At 42.1% G+C, this 8,908-nt stretch overlaps 1 non-coding gene across 1 annotated transcript; it reads right to left on the bottom strand.

Annotated features, from left to right (window-relative positions):
• Positions 1 to 2,776: 2,776 nt before the first annotated feature.
• Positions 2,777 to 2,849, bottom strand: TRNAK-CUU (transfer RNA lysine (anticodon CUU)). Its single transcript has one exon. It is a non-coding gene; the product is annotated as a tRNA-Lys (tRNA).
• Positions 2,850 to 8,908: the final 6,059 nt, after the last annotated feature.

Below are 8,908 nucleotides of genomic sequence, written 5' to 3'. Positions count from 1 at the left end.
AGGCCAGGGTGACCACGTGAGGTTGTGACTGGATGAGGCCAACGTGACCACGTGGGGCTTGTGACCGGTAGAGGCTAGCGTGACCACGTGGGGTTGTGACTGATTCAGGCCAGTGTGACCACGTGGGGCTTGTGATCGGTAGAGGCTAGCGTGACCACGTGGAGTTGTGACTGGTTGAGGCCAGCGTGACCACGTGGGGCTGTGACTGGTTGAGGACAGCATGACCACGTGGGGTTGTGACCGGTAGAGGCTAGCGTGACCACGTGGAGTTGTGACTGGTTGAGGCCAGCGTGACCACGTGGGGTTGTGACTGGTTGAGGCCAGCGTGACCACGTGGGGTTGTGACTGGGGTGTTGACGTGTTGTGGTCGTCGTCCACAAGGTCGTTATCTTAGTATTTCAGGAACGGAGGAAGATCCACAGTGGACGTTTTACAAACACAATGTTGAATCATCACAACTTTTACCGAATCTGATTGAAATCAATGAATGAAATATGTCAAATATGAAAAAAAAATAAGACAAAAGAAAAGTGATGTTTATTAATTCTTTCATTTTTCTTACGATCATGTGAAATAATTGCCAGATACCCCGTGCAGTGCTAACCCAGCGACCATACTTGACGGTTTTATTGTGGTACGATCCATTTTGGGGATGCCAGAGCCCAGGAAACTTCTCATATTCATCAAGTTAGGTTATCATTTCTCTCTGTCCCCCCACTCCGTGATCAAGATAAAACACATCGGATAACCAGAACAACGCGAACACCCCTCCTGACTGACCACCAACGACCTACTGAAACCTTTTGACCACCAAAGTTGATGACCCAAATTTTATATGGCGCTAGATTCTCTCCCGAAAAGCGCTAGAAAAGCGTTAAACTTGCTAAAATGACAGCGAAAAAATGCTCTTCGAATTATTTCTGCTCTTTGACGTGCCAAATGATTAATGACAGATACGACTGACTGCTTTAACACTAAAATACTCACCATTATTCCAGATCTGCTAATTACCAATTCGCAGTCTCTTCGTCCTCGGTGACCTGGGGTTGTGGTGGTCTATGTGAGGGTCCAGGTTGTGGTTGTGATAACTAGTATCTTTTCAATAATCCAGTGTTTTTCAGTACTTCCTCAGGCAGTTCATAATCATAACAACAGTTTCCATTTCATCTTAGTCCATACTTGATAGTTAGTATTGCATTTAAGCTTTTGATAATCAATTTCGAAGCTTTCACTTCACGATGTTCATATAACTAAAGCTTTCCTCCAGTTGTATCCTTGTACGAGGCTGTTTCAGTCCAGAGTGCCAGGGTCACAGTGTTCTGCTTCCACAATACATGATGAAGCTTCCTCAACTGGAACTCAATGCGTGTAAGAATTTCTTCGTTATCAGTAAACATCTTTGCTAATTCCAGTATTCCAGGCTTTATGGGTTGCAGACATTCACTTGTACTCAGTGATGACACTGACTGTAACACTTGGACATTATCTGGCAAACGTTGACGAAGCTGTTTCACCAACTCCACTACAATCTGTATGTATCTTCCTCGGATATCCTTTTCATCAGGAAGCTTACATTGTGCCATCTCCTTTTCAAACTCGTTCCTCAAGGACGCACGTGGGTCTAAGTAGTTCTCTACTGAACCTCCTTCCTTTAATTTCTGCCTGGGATGAGAACCTTGGAACTTATGGAACCAATAAGTTGAATAAGGTCACTTAGCAGTTTGCTTGGATCCAGTGCCTCAGGTTTAAATTTCTCATTTACGCACTGGACTTCTCCAAGAATATACTTCAGGAATATCAGGAAGGAATAGTTTTTCTTGTCACAAAACATCTGATAGAGATTCTGATATGTGTAACACCTTTCATCATTTCTTGCTATTTCAATGTGAGTCATCAGTTCAACCCACTGCTGCAGTATTATGACAACTGCTGATTCAGTTGACAGCCATCGAGTCTGGCTTAGCTGTATAGATTTCATTGGAGGTTGACCATCACTGGCAGAGTAGGAGAATCAATTATAGGTTTCTCTGATGATAAAATCCAGGTTCCTAGGGAGATACTCTGCTGCAGCACGAGACAACTAGCAGTAGAGAATGACACACACACACTTGATCAAGATCACATGAGGAACTTCTAACTTGAGTGTATCATACACTCCACTGTTAACACCTGTCATCACAGAAGCATTGTCGGGGCTAATTGCAATAAGGTTTTGTAACTCCAACCCATTATTTTTAAAAGACTTCTTGATGGGATCACATATCCCATTAGCATTACAGTCAGTCAGCTCAACAAGGTCCAAGAAAGTCATTACAATCTTATACTTACTTTCAGAATAGAACTGGACAGCGATACCCAATAGTTTCGTTACCGTAATGTCATTACTCTCATCAGTTAAGAAGCTAAACTTCTTACTGCCCATATCACTTTTCAAGTTGCTGTTAAAATGCGGGGCAAACACATTGCTCACAACTGCACTACACTTCCACCTTTTTAACCTGAAATTCTTGCATTCTTTACTGTTTGCAAATCTTGCTTTGCAAAGCTTACTGAGATGATGAACAACACGTAATGTACAATGTTCAGCAGTGAACAGTGACACATTTCCTTCAGCCTCCCGTGCATCATCACTGACTGTTTCAAACAGAATTGTTGTTTGTCTTTCAGTACTTAATAACTCTTCAGATGTCTTGTGTTTAGCAGATTGGTTGATCTAGACGAGCGGTGGAGGGTATGCTCAAAGGCTGTTTCATGTTGCATCATAGAAAACTGTTACCGCCCAACGTGGGGCTCGAACCCACGACCCCGAGATTAAGAGTCTCGTGCTCTACCGACTGAGCTAGCCGGGCTTATATACAACCTTGTTCGAGTGTATATGTGTGTCTAAGCGAGGTTAATAACCACCATCATTAACCGCCTAACAACGCTGTATTATCAGCGATAACGTTCAATAACTGACCTAAGGTCACATGATAGATACATAAGGGGATCCGACTATGACCTTATCAACGTCCTGAGACCCCGGCTGATGTGTCAGGTTAAATAAGAGGCATAACATCCTCTCTGTCTGATGTTGTGAGAGTAAGACAATAATGGTTAGGAGGCAGCAAGTTTGTCTGGAGACACTCTCCTCTCTGTCTGATGTTGTGAGAGTAAGACGCTAATGGTTAGGAGGCAGCAAGTGTGTCTGGAGACACTTTCCTCTCTGTCTGATGTTGTGAGAGTAAGACACAAATGGTTAGGAGGCAGCAAGTGTGTCTGGAGACACCCTCCTCTCTGTCTGATGTTGTGAGAGTAAGATACTAATGGTTAGGAGGCAGCAAGTGTGTCTGGAGACACTCTCCTCTCTGTCTGATGTTGTGAGAGTAAGACACTAATGGCTAGGAGGCAGCAAGTGTGTCTGGAGACACTCTCCTCTCTGTCTGATGTTGTGAGAGTAAGACACTAATGGTTAGGAGGCAGCAAGTGTGTCTGGAGACACCCTCCTCTCTGTCTGATGTTGTGAGAGTAAGACACTAATGGTTAGGAGGCAGCAAGTGTGTCTGGAGACACTTTCCTCCCTGTCTGATGTTGTGAGAGTAAGATACTAATGGTTAGGAGGCAGCAAGTGTGTCTGGAGACACCCTCCTCTCTGTCTGATGTTGTGCGAGTAAGATACTAATGGTTAGGAGGCAGCAAGTGTGTCTGGAGACACTTTCCTCTCTGTCTGATGTTGTGAGAGTAAGATACTAATGGTTAGGAGGCAGCAAGTGTGTCTGGAGACACCCTCCTCTCTGTCTGATGTTGTGAGAGTAAGACACTAATGGTTAGGAGGCAGCAAGTGTGTCTGGAGAAACTCTCCTCTCTGTCTGATGTTGTGAGAGTAAGACAATAATGGTTAGGAGGCAGCAAGTGTGTCTGGAGACACCCTCCTCTCTGTCTGATGTTGTGAGAGTAAGACACTAATGGTTAGGAGGCAGCAAGTGTGTCTGGAGACACTTTCCTCTCTGTCTGATGTTGTGAGAGTAAGATACTAATGGTTAGGAGGCAGCAAGTGTGTCTGGAGACACTTTCCTCTCTGTTTGATGTTGTGAGAGTAAGATACTAATGGTTAGGAGGCAGCAAGTGTGTCTGGAGACACCCTCCTCTCTGTCTGATGTTGTGCGAGTAAGACACTAATGGTTAGGAGGCAGCAAGTGTGTCTGGAGACACCCTCCTCTCTGTCTGATGTTGTGAGAGTAAGACACTAATGGTTAGGAGGCAGCAAGTGTGTCTTGAGACACTCTCCTCTCTGTCTGATGTTGTGAGAGTAAGACACTAATGGTTAGGAGGCAGCAAGTGTGTCTTGAGACACTCTCCTCTCTGTCTGATGTTGTGAGAGTAAGACACTAATGGTTAGGAGGCAGCAAGTGTGTCTTGAGACACTCTCCTCTCTGTCTGATGTTGTGAGAGTAAGACACTAATGGTTAGGAGGCAGCAAGTGTGTCTGGAGAAGGGTAGTAGGTGGTGGGGCCAAGCCTGATGTGTTGATCAAGTAAAATATGTATCATAACGGTTAGTTGGTTGGCTGGTTAGTGAGGATTTAGGCCCATCAACTGCCAGGGTCAATAGGCACATGAACATCAAATTACAACTACCACGCCAATAGTCTTTAACTCCTTTAGGTGTTGATGATAATTCTAATACCACATACACTATATATACCTGGCCCTAGACCCTTACATAGGTACATCATTGATTATATCACGGAACTGTTGACGTAGAAAAACACGAATAACATTTGATTTTGTCTATAATATGGATATTTTGGTTCATATAAACTAATCTGTAGAATTCATTCAATGGTTTTTATCAAAAGCATAAATATCATAAGAATCAATATAGTTTATCAGTTACTGATAAAAGTAATACAAAACGAATCTGAAAGATTGATCAAAACGACATTATAAATACAGTTCTGTAAGTCTTCATTTCAAGAAATTAGTAGCAGTATGATTTAAGACCAGTAGGTTTCCCTCGTACCATAATGATTTAAGACCAGTAGGTTACCCTCGTACCATAATGATTTAAGACCAGTAGGTTTCCCTCGTACCATAATGATTTAAGACTAGTAGGTTTCCCTCGTACCATAATGATTTAAGACCAGTAGGTTTCCCTCGTACCATAATGATTTAACACCAGTAGGTTTCCCTCGTACTATAATGATTTAAGACCAGTAGGTTTCCCTCGTACCATAATGATTTAAGACCAGTAGGTTACCCTCGTACCATAATGATTTAAGACCAGTAGGTTTCCCTCGTACCATAAAACCTTTTACGAAGTAAATCTTGAAAGTAATTTAATATTTCTGAAGGATAATGTCTATACCTATGATGACACCAACTGTTTATGTACAACCCGTATCTATTCTTCTCTTGTCAGTATTCACAACCAAGTATAACGTCTGCAGTTATACTTTGGGTAGGTTTGTTTTTGACCTTCTTCAACGATGTATTCATCAACACATGTTGAGAAGTAGACGTGATTTACACAACCAATTCTTACGTGGTAGTACAAGTGCTAACAACGGTTTGACTTGTCACACATATCTGCACCCACCCACCCTGGCCTCCAGAAAAGTTATGGTATACGCATATTAGCGGTATCGAAGGATCAGCCTATATATATCATTTCATTTTCAGTATATATCCCATAATAAAATGCTAAATTATGTGATACATTCCATGGTGATCAATAATTGGTGTGATAGAGTCTATATCCAGCCATGTATCTACCATAACATATCTTTTAGTTGACCAGAAGATTAACTGGGAGGTCGACCAGGGGTTGACTTTGATGTCTACCTGGAGTCAGGTGAGAACTGGTCTGTTTACATGCAAGTCTTTATCGTCTTCTGTTGCTTAAAGATAGGAAGAAGTCCTGGAGCTACACACTGGGTTAATTATTTACACCTTCTATATATAAGAAAAAAGAAATGACATGTTAAGAAGTAAATGTTACATCAAAACAAATTCTTAGGTACGCTATGCTTGTCCTAACTGACTAACTTTCATACAATTCTGCACCCTGGGTCTTCAGAAACATCAGTGGATACGCTTATTATAGCTATGGAATGATTAGATGATTAATATTTGATTATAGATATCTACTGAGAAAATACATATATTCCTTGGTGATCAATAATAGTTGTAACCGGCTGGCTGTCTCTGTGTATCATCATTACTCCATTCTCAATATGATACGTTAGATCAAGCACATACAAACTCCTCATCACCCACACATGGAAGACGTCACTGCCTATCCAGCCAAGCCGGGAGAGCTATAACCAGGACCCCACACCTGGGAAGGTGTCACCTGGTACACCGCTGGTCCGGCGGTGGCAAGATTTGGCTGGAGTCAAGAACAAATACCTAACTAAGGCTGTTTACCCAGGCCACCTCCCCTGCCTGCCTGCCCGACCACACCTGGGAAACATAAGCAACAGGTGAAGACACACACCCTGTACCACCTCACTGGCTACGGTGGCAGCCTTCCTCACTCAGGTAAGAGTCGTCGTGACCGGTGTTGGGAGGAGACCGTCTACTGTTGACCAGCCTTACGTATACAGGAGGTGTGGGGTGGGTGGGTGTCGGGTGGTCAACACACAATGTTCTCGGGATCGTCAGAAGGAGGAGGAGGGTTCCTGGTAGTTAGTGGAGAGTTCAACGTGCCGGAGCTCAGTGCTGTCTGTAGTTTGTCGTGTGTAAAGGCTGGATCATCTTCTGTCATGAGAAACAATGTTTGTAAGTTACTGTATACAATTGTTATCCGTTGCTGAATAATGATTATCTGTTGTGAGAGTCACCAGGTCTGCACTTGACATGTTCTCAGAAACTATTATTTTCTGTACAGTTATGTTATTGTTATGTTCAACAAGTCTTCTCTTAGCAGTTATGATTTGTGTCACATTAGCTAGGTCTTCACGTAACAGTTTTGTTGTTGTTGTTGTTGTTGTTGTTGTTGTTGTTGTTATCACAGTTGTAGTTATTCTTTCTATTACGGGTCCTCGCTTCTACACAGCCGTTTTCAACTTGCCTAACAGGGAATTTCTTGTTTACAGATTCGTCAGGTCCTTGCCTGGCTCGGGCCCTTATCATATGGCCTCTGTAACACGTAAGTATGTATATCTGTTGTTGAATTTACTTGCTATTAGCAAGAAATATCATTAAACCAGAATCTCTACCATTCGGTAAAACATACAAATCACGATATTTGCAACATGATAACATGTTTGACCATCAGCAGGTAAGGTCATCAAGCCGCACCATACATACGTCAGACAGTAACATCAGTTGTATAACAGGATGTATATATGTTGTTGGATTTAAGGGCTATCACTTAAAGGTCATGAAGCCAGAATGTGAACCATAACCACTGACAAGTGGAGTCCGGTAACACCTTTCATAGCATTATGTCTCAAACAGAATACAGTAGTCAGTTTCCTATAAGTATTCTGCACTTCAACTGATTAATGCTATGATAAGGATGAAGAGAATTACAAACCATGAATACTCATTGTAATGATCACATCAAGGATGAAACATATATAACTAGAAGTGTTGAGGAAACAAAGATGGTGAAATACCTTGACCCGCCCGGGATCACTAGCACCTGTGGCAATGGACACACCTTTGTAATGCTTGATCACTTACAACTGATCAACTTTAATACGAAAGTCTTAGGTATTGTCCCTCAGGAAAACTTTTTATGAATATCTATAAAACACATATATATGTTAGATATACACTATCTCTAGAATATATCTTTACCTGGGACGTGTAACACTTGTGTGGATAGACACAACTTTGTAATGCATGATCCATAACACGAAATGAACTTCACTAACGAAGAGTTATACAACGCGTCGTTGGAGAACATTAATCAAATACCTATACAGAATTTTTATGTTAGATAAAAGACATTTCTTGATAGTAAACATAAGAAATGATGACGAAAGAAAAGGCACATAGAGGTAAACATTTTGTTGAATTATGAAATACTTCTGCCTTAAACTAACTTCTTGTATTGCATTTATTTCTTAGATACCCACGTGATAATTCATTCTGTTCTTTTTAATCATAAATGCTTGTGTTTCTAACACGTTTTTATTATTTTTTATATAATCTTAAGGATTCAGGCTTAAAGAACTTGGTTATGAACAACCATCATAATGCAACACAATACATATCTATCAGAAACCATTACCATTATGTTTGTACCAGATTCTTTGAGTCCACTGACAAGTGGCTCCGTGGTGTAGTGGTTAGCACATCTGCCTCATAAACAGTTGGTCTGGGTTCGATTCCCAGCGGGGCCTTTGTTTTCAGTATTATTTGTGATCGTAAATACTCGTAGGTAGTCTCTCTCTCTCTCTCTCTCTCTCTCTCTCTCTCTCTCTCTCTCTCTCGACAAGCAAGTTGATATGCATTGGGTGGGTGGGTGTGTGGGGTGCAGAGTGGCTCGCCGTCATATGGCAAGAACTTCATCGCTCTCACTCAGTCACGCAATCTACATTCATAGTGGCTGGCTGGGAGAGAGAGAGAGAGAGAGAGAGAGAGAGAGAGAGAGAGAGAGAGAGAGAGAGAGAGAGAGAGAGAGAGAGAGAGAGAGAGAGAGAGGAGTTCTGCCTTAAGAGTTCATCTAACGAGATTTTGCCAAAGGCAGGGCAAGCGCGTAACGCTCTCCGCAGAGAAATATATTGTCACCAAGAAAAAGATCAAAGTGGTGGGAGTAAGGTGTTGTGATGTGTTATGTCTGGGAAGGAGAGGTTGTATGTTTGTGGAGTGAGAGCCAGCAGACAACGTCTGGGTGAGACAGGAAGGTAAGAAAGCTGCCTGGGTCAGAGGAGTGGTAATTAACAGCCACTAAAATGCCACGTGGTGCCTGGAAA

Source organism: Panulirus ornatus, chromosome 70, assembly GCF_036320965.1.
Source record: "Panulirus ornatus isolate Po-2019 chromosome 70, ASM3632096v1, whole genome shotgun sequence".
Classification (NCBI taxonomy): domain Eukaryota; kingdom Metazoa; phylum Arthropoda; class Malacostraca; order Decapoda; family Palinuridae; genus Panulirus; species Panulirus ornatus.
This window is presented reverse-complemented; position numbering and strand designations above follow the sequence as displayed.